This window comes from Mastomys coucha, unplaced genomic scaffold (genome assembly GCF_008632895.1).
Source record: "Mastomys coucha isolate ucsf_1 unplaced genomic scaffold, UCSF_Mcou_1 pScaffold22, whole genome shotgun sequence".
Lineage (NCBI taxonomy): Eukaryota > Metazoa > Chordata > Mammalia > Rodentia > Muridae > Mastomys > Mastomys coucha.
In genome coordinates, this window is record NW_022196905.1 from 260,828,082 (window position 1) to 260,836,082 (window position 8,001).

Sequence of the window (8,001 nt, forward strand, 5' to 3'; positions counted from 1 at the left end):
AGGGAGGGAGGGGGGAGAGAGAGAGGGGAGAGAGGGAGAGGGAGAAGGAGAGGGAAAGGGAGGCAGGCAGGCTAGCCTGCTACCCAGTGAGACTTATCTCTCAAATAGCTCTCCTTGGTATTGATTGAAGGACATCCTATGAGATCCAGACCCCACCTTTCTGACCTCACGGAGAGGCTCTGCTTCGAAATCCATACATACTAACTTAGTGCTAGGACTGCACATGTAACTTGGAGGATGGATGGCATAATTCAGCCGTATTATGGAGTCAAAAGTATTCGACTTGTCACGACTGGTGATTTTCCAGGGTTCCTCTGTGCTTGTAGCAAATGTCCGAACTTCATCTCTTTCTGTGGCCGAATTAATGCTGCACTGTAAGACTAGAATTTTTTCCTTTCATCAATTTATGGGCATCTGGATTGTTTGACCTTGTCTGAGGAAGACAGGCAGTCCCCAACCTTGAAAGACCAAGATCGGCTCGAAAATTTGCAAGGGTCAGTACCGAATGAACTCCGTACCTTTTATCAGGTCAGCAGCGGGGGTTAGGAGTGTGGACTTAGGCCTCGAGCAGCAGAGCCCCATCTGGTAGTAGGAGGGGGCTGAAAAATGATCCAATCAGTTTAAGTCCTCCCCAGGGAGATTACACTGGGTCACGGTAATCACATTTAACGATGCCAAAGATGTTTAGCGTCACAGAAACAGGTAAGAGAATCTAGGCCCTCCAACTCTAAATATCCTGTTTTTGAGAGTACCAGGGCCTCGCGTATACTTGGCAGATGCCGTCTCTACCTCAGAGCTACATTCCAGCCTCCAAAACACTTTTGGCTAAGTGCTGATATTTAATAAGGAAAAAAGTTCGCGCCCTGACGAAACGAATGCTAAGTTTTCAGACCCTGGAGTGTCCACACGCACACACCAAGAGCTTTAAAGAACTTTCCCTACCCGGCACGCATCCAGCCTGCTCCTCATCTGACTTCACCCCAGGCAACCACCACGAAGGTCCACAGAGTGCGCACGCGCCGCCAGGAGGCCCACTAGAGGGCGGGTCTACCTCGGTGAGCCTGCGCAGTACCGGAGACTTGAGAGCGCGCGCAGCGGAGGAGGGGCCAGCGGAGGCCGGAAGGAGGTGCGAAGAGGGCGGGGCTAGCGAGGGAAGCCCGCCGGCTCGCAGGACGGCCGTCGCGGCTTGATGACGTCGCACAATGGCCGGCCCCCGCGGGTAGTGGAGCCCGTTTGTTCCGCCCGCGTCGTGCCTGAAGCCGGAGCCGGTGAGAAGCGGAAAGGCTGAGGGACGTCTTGTCCACGCCGCCCCTACCCCAGCGGAGCCGTGGCCGCCTCCAGTCCTCGCGCTGAGGTAAGCTGGGCCGGCGGGCGGCGAGGAAGAGGCCGCCCCAGCGGCGGCGGGAGCGAGGCCCGGGAGCCCGGCGCCGCCTCCCGAGCGCTCGGGCGCGCCCCCGGCTGTGCGCAGCCGCGGGTCGAAGCGCGGCCCGGGACAGCGGGCAGGCGCGAGCCCGCTGCGGCCTGGGACGTCCGGGCGCCTTGGCGCGCTGCGGTCTGCCATGGTGAAGTTGGTTTTCCTGAAGCTGTCATTTTCCCTTCCGGGCCACTCTGCGTGGCACATGTTTGCCGCCTACAAAGGGGAGCGAATCACTCAGGTTGGCTCCACAGGAGGCCCGCTTGGACTATCGACGGGCTCTACAGGGAACTTTGAGCTCTCTGGAGCCTCCTGCAACTTGCTTTCGCAACTTCAAGTGAGCACAGGTTGGACGTACCCACTGTGCTCCGAGAGAGTCCCGGATCTGTTAGGAAGTGTGACCTCCTCGCCTCTTGGACTGGGAGCTTAGAGATGCCGGTTCTTTAGTGTAAAGTAGCCAAACAATTGTAGTGCTAGAAGGAAATTAAACTGAGACTTATAGTCTCGCTCCTGCAGGATATTTAGTTTTCCCGTATACTTTTGACAGCTGAGTTTACCGGGTACAATAACTGTTTTAAATGAGCTTTTTCTTAGCACTCATTAACAAGAGTAAATAATTCTTCAGACCCATTTGGTGATAATAAAAGAAGGTATTTGGTTATTAATCACATTACCTATCCCAAGGCAGAGGTTGAGATTCTCTATCCCTAGGCTAGTTCTCATTTCCCAGCCCCTGAGAGGAGAATGTGAATGATCTGAGCACGTTTGAAGCCCAGCCAGTTCTGGAACCAGTTCAATATGTCCCAAAGCCTGAAACTCCTCTCCAGTTGTAGTTGGGGAATGCTCAAACATTTTAAGACAACTTTGGATTTACTTCCCAAACACTCAACAGGTAAGCTACTGCCCTGCTCATCTCCAAAGAGATAGCTTGTCATCTACAGACCATCTCAAGGAGACCATCTCCTTACCAAAGAGTCTTTGCAGAGTTTAAGTCACTTTGGGGGTGGTGTTTTTCAGCATCCTGAAGCTATGAATAAGGATTTTAGTGAGGCATAACAGAACTTAGACATCAACATAGGATCTGCTCTGCTAAAAGTCATTTCCCACAGCTGAGCATGGTAGCCCACACCTTAATCTCAGCACTTGGAGGAAGCAGAGGCAAGAGGATCTCTGAGTTCAAGCTAGATTGGTCTACATAGTGAATTCCAGGACAGCCACGTTACAAAGTGAGACCTTGGCTCAAAGGAAAAGTAGTTTTCCAGAAGTTGTATTTGTGTGTTATTGAGCCTTCTTAACAAAACCTATTTGGAACACCTTTCTCAGTAGTAAGCCAAGTCTTTAATCTCAGAACTCAGGAGGCAGAGGCAGGTGGATCTCTGTTAGTTCCAGGCTAGTCAGGGCTACAATGAGAAACCCTACCCGTTTTCCCAAGTCATACCCCATGTTTGACCAAGAATTGTTTTAACCTGAATTGGTAAATTCATCAGGTCAGGCTCTTAAGTAGCTTGTAACAGTTGCATCAAAATGACCCAGCTGTGAGGAGAACATGACATAACTTCTGCCATTAGTAAAGTGGTTGGAGTCAGTTTGGCCTCTCAGAGCTGCTTCTGACACAAGAGCTGAACACTGCTCTGGAGCTCTGTTACAATGTTTTATAAGTTAGGCAACTTTATTAGATCTCTTTCTGGTATGCAACAGGTGGTTCCTGGATTAATGGGATTTGCCACTTAGTTAAGCATTTTCCAGTATGTCAAATGCAGCAGGGCACAGAGATATTGAAAGACTATCATTCCATCCCCTGAACAGGTCCACCATTGTGGATAGGAGGACTAAAGATTAGCTCTAAACTTTGAGAAAGTCCTACACTACTGGGTTAGTGTGTAAGACGATTGTAGACATTGTAGCTGGACTGGAGGACCCTGGGTTCATGGTTTATATGTAATAATAGCACAGTGTTTCCCTGCGACCAGCATAGGGTAACACACAACACCTGCAGAGACAGAGGACCTTTTTGGAGCATGGCTGGAGATCAGTCCCTCTACTGATTTCCAGGTGATTCCTGGCCTAAAGGTACGATTTAATGTACTTCTTTTGTTTTGTTTTGTTTTTTGTTTTTTTTGAGACAGGGTTTCTCTGTGTAGCCTTGGCTGTCCTGGAACTTACTCTGTAGACCAGGCTGGCCTCGAACTCAGAAATCTGCCTGCCTCTGCCTCCCAAGTGCTGGGATTAAAGGCATGCGCCACCACCACCACCCGGCTATTTAGTGTACTTCTAATAAACATAGATTTGTGGTTGTCTCTGAAAGATGTTCACCTGATGTGGCCTCCAGCAGTACAATCCCAGGAGGTCCCATGGGAAGGAAAATAGTGCAGCTCATTTTTGCAAGTCTTTCAGGGCCTCTGTAAGGTAACTGAACTACAGAAGGAAGCCCTGCGCATGCCTCCTGTGGATGCTAATGGTGGCATTGCAGTCTCAGAAGTGTCCCATGCAAATAGAGTGTGTGATGTGTAGGCTGCTGAGAGCCAGCCCTTTCAGAGCCTCCATCATCTCCCCTGACTTGAGAACAGGAAGAACATATCAGTTTTCATCACTATGACAAATACCTGAGGGGATGAACTCATACAAAGAAAATATATTGGTTAGTACTTATAATCCCAGCAATCGTAGGGAGGCAATTAGAGCTCTGTGAATTTGAGGCTAACCTGGACTACATAGAGAGTTCCAGACAACCAGAAATACCTACACCCTATCTCAAAAAGAAAGGCAGGTGCTTGCTGTCTCTTTCTCTGCCCCCTCTTCCTCCCCTCTCTTCGAGCAGGTGCTTTCTCTTCAGACCCCTCTGTCTCCCTCTGCATGGTGACTTCATTGGCCCCTTCCTGTCAGTGAACTCACTCAGGAACTGTCCCCAGTAAACCTGCTTTTATACTAAGAAAGAAAGAGAGAGGAGGGGAGAGAAAGAAAAGGTCTATTTGGCTCTCAGTGTGGTAGATTGTAGAATCTAGACCATGTTCAGGTGGTAAGGTAGCAAGCACATCGTGGCCAGGGTGTGATAGAGTAAAATCATTCCACCTCATCAGACGCCAGGAAGCAAAAACTAGACTCCTGAAGATCTCCCACTAGGACTAACCTGTTAAGATTCTTACATAAGAGCTGGCTGGTGACACAAACCTTTAATCCCAGCACTTGGGAAGCAGAGGTAGGTGGCTCTCTGAGTTGAAAGCCAGCCTGAGCTACAGAGTGAGTTCCAGGACAGCCTGGGCTGCACAGAGAAACCCTGTCCCAGGGAGGAGACAGGGAGAGCCTACACTGCACCTCTTAGTAGTGAATCCCTGGGGACTAAGACTTTTAACATTTGGGCTTTTGGAAACAAGATCCCAACTTATAACAGCATTCAAATAAACTGTTGAAGTTTGTATAGTACTGCAGTTAGACAGACAGAATAAAGCACAGTATAAGAAACAAGATTCTTAACTTAGAGAGGAATTCTGGGGTTTGAACTACCAGAAAGGAAGAGAGCAATTTTGTATGTTTGAACTTGTTTATAACTTGTCGTTGGTTGCTGAGAACAACCTGTCCTTCCCCACAAACACACACTAGGACAGCCAATCGCCCCACTACTTTGTGGCGTGTGCTAATAATTAACTGCCTTTACAGATCAGAAGTTACCTTAATCCTGGCAGCCAAAGTAACTGTAAATTCATCTGGAGGGTAGAAAACTTCAGTGGGCATGTACACAGTACACCAGCCTCTTAGGATTCTCAAGCTAGTCACCCTGGCTGTGTCTTTGTGTAAAAATGATGTACTTGTGGGGAGTGCCTAGTGCATTGATATTTGGAGGGAGGGAGAGGGAAACAGAACCTACAGGTTTGTAGAGACTAGTTTATACATGGTCTATACAAAAAAGGATTTATAGTAGTAACTTGAGTGGCTGGAATAGCAATAACTCCATCTCTATCTGGGCATGAAGGTCTGTTCCTGAATGGCAATCCTGAGACATGTGCAGTAGTCATATTGCCTCAGTTTATTTACTTGGAAAGTTGAGATAGGGGATTAAGAATTGCATGAGGAGCTGGGCAGTGGTGGCACATGCCTTTAATCCCAGCACTTGGGTGGCTGAGGCAGGCGGATTTCTGAGTTGGAGGCCAGCCTGGTCTACAGAGTTGAGTTCCAGGACAAAGAAACCCTGTGGGGGGGTGGGGAGGTATTTGCGTGAGGAAGCTGGGCATGCTGGCACATCCCATTAATCTCAGCACCTGGGAGGCAAAGATAGGCAGATGTCTTGAGTTTCAGGACAGCCAGAGCTACACAATGAGACCTTGTCTCAAAACAAACAAACAAACAAACATGAGGCATGAGGAAATGTGTTTGTTTTTCAGGAGTCTTGCAGCATTCTTGTGGTGTGAGGATGGTGTTTTGACTGGAGAGTTATCTCTCCAGTTAAATTCACATATATAGAGCATGTTTCCAGCACATCAAGTATCAGGTTGTAACAACCTCACTTATAAGCTGCTGTTGTATTTCAGATGACAAGGTTGAGGCCTGGCAGATGTACTTGACTTGGCCCGAAATTTTAAACCCAGAAAGTAGTAGAGCAAGGATTCAAGTTTTAACTCAGAAACCCCAAATAAAGGACAGCCTTCCCTCCTTTTCCAGCCTGCTGCTTGCTACAGTTCAGATATCTAGTTAGGCACTTGGTCTCCATTTCTTACCGTAGGATTTCATCTCAAGATTTTCAGAAATATAAAAAAAAACCCAACTTGATAGACCTAATTTTGACTGAAACCAAATGCAAACCAATTTGTACCAGAGCCCAGGAAAAGGGCTGTGAACAGGCTAGAAGAATGTCTTGTGAACCGTACACAAGATAACATGCAGCTTGGCACATGGGCATTGTGTGCTGCAGTATCAGTTGTATGACTTCTAAATTAGACAGGGCATTTGTTTTTGCATTACAGTTGGTTTGAAAGATACCTTTGTTTATGAGGTTGCCTTTAGGTATAAAATGTCAGAATAGGAATTTGTTGGGTTTTAAGGAGGGTATATGAGACTTAGTAAACAGTTCAGCAATGCTGACTTCCTATGGTTACCAAGTGCTACCCCTAGGCAGCTGGAGAGATGAAAAGTCTCTGGGCCTCTATGGAGACTTAAAAATATACGGTGTACGCCGGGCGGTGGTGGCGCACGCCTTTAATCCTAGCACTTGGGAGGCGGAGGCAGGCGGATTTCCGAGTTCGAGGCCAGCTTGGTCTACATAGTGAGTACCAGGACAGCCGGGGTTACAGAGAGAAACCCTGTCTCAAAAAACCAAAAAAAAAAAAAAAAAAAAAAAATATACGGTGTAATTAAAACTGCGATGCTAGGGATCAGATGTTACACACCAAGGAATCCGTGTGTTCAGTATATTGGCATTAGCCTGACTTAATTACTGAAGTTATCCACCACACTCACACTGAAGTTTGCACAAACATTCTCTCAAACAACAGAAAAGCACAGATCCCCATTCTGGCTGTTGTCCTACATGGCATTCACCCCTACCCACTGTATGAGTGAGTGCCTTAGGCAACAAGGATGCTCACAGCACTCTGCAGAGCTCAGAGGCTGTGCACAGAACTTCTAACTTGTTCTTACTTGCTGTCTGCTCTCACTCTCTAACCCAGACAGGCTGCAGTTCACTGTTCACTTCAGGCTGGCCTCCAACTTCTATCAGTCCTTGTGTCTCAGCACACAGATCCCGTGGTTACAAACTGGCCTGTGTTTGTGATCCCAGATAGGACTGACTTCGGTATTCTTTCCTCTCCAAGTCATGCTAGATGACCAGAAAATCTTATCTACTGTGTATTTTTGAGTGACTTAAGATAGATATTTTGGGGGGTTGGGTTTTAGGATTTTTGTTTGTTTTTCTTGTTTAATTTGGGGGATGGGGTGGTGGCAGGGTTCCAGACAGAGTTTCTCTGTGTATCCTTGGCTATCCTGGAACTCACCTGCCACGCACACTCGTCTACTCCAGTCACATCCATAATATCGGGGATAAAATCCTGATAAAGGATAAGAGGCAATAAGGTCCAAAAAGGAGTTCTGTGCCTCCTGGATTTCAGACAGTCGCTGGTATCCCCTAACTCAGACGTGTTTCAGATTAGTCGTTCCAATCATCAACACGGCCTCATAATTAGGCATAAAGCTACCCCAAGTAACGATTTGTAAATGGTTAAGATTGGACATTGTCTCCTGGCCGACGCAATGTTTCCAACTATCCTAGTTTAATGTTTTAAGTACTAGAGAGTAATTGAAAGGTTTCTCTCACTCTAGGACATTAGCTGAAAGTGTTAGGTCGGGATTCCCCTCTGCCTGCCTCCAGCAAGAACCAGAGAATTAACATAAGAATACCTCTACTGGGAGGGCTCCACCCCTCCTCCTCTTAGTTCTTCACACCTAGCTACCAGACCCTGCTGACCTTGGGTGTGGGGGTCGCTTGCCTAAGTGACTTCAGTCTAGCACTAGGACTGGGGGAAGAAGGACTTAGACACACATGCAAGACTAGCACTAGAACTTAGATGGGCTAGGACTCAGATTCATGTATCTCTCGCAGT

The 8,001-nt window shown here is 47.6% G+C and overlaps 1 protein-coding gene across 3 annotated transcripts in view; it reads left to right on the forward strand.

Annotated features, from left to right (window-relative positions):
- The first annotated feature begins 1,168 nt into the window (after window positions 1–1,168).
- Window positions 1,169–8,001, forward strand: part of Zc3h18 (zinc finger CCCH-type containing 18) — a 48,029-nt gene continuing 41,196 nt past the window's right edge. For all 3 annotated transcript variants that reach the window (XM_031341666.1, XM_031341668.1, XM_031341667.1), the window contains exon 1: window positions 1,169–1,354. The gene's annotated coding sequence lies outside the window, so the exon portion shown is untranslated. The remainder of the gene's footprint in view (window positions 1,355–8,001) is intronic.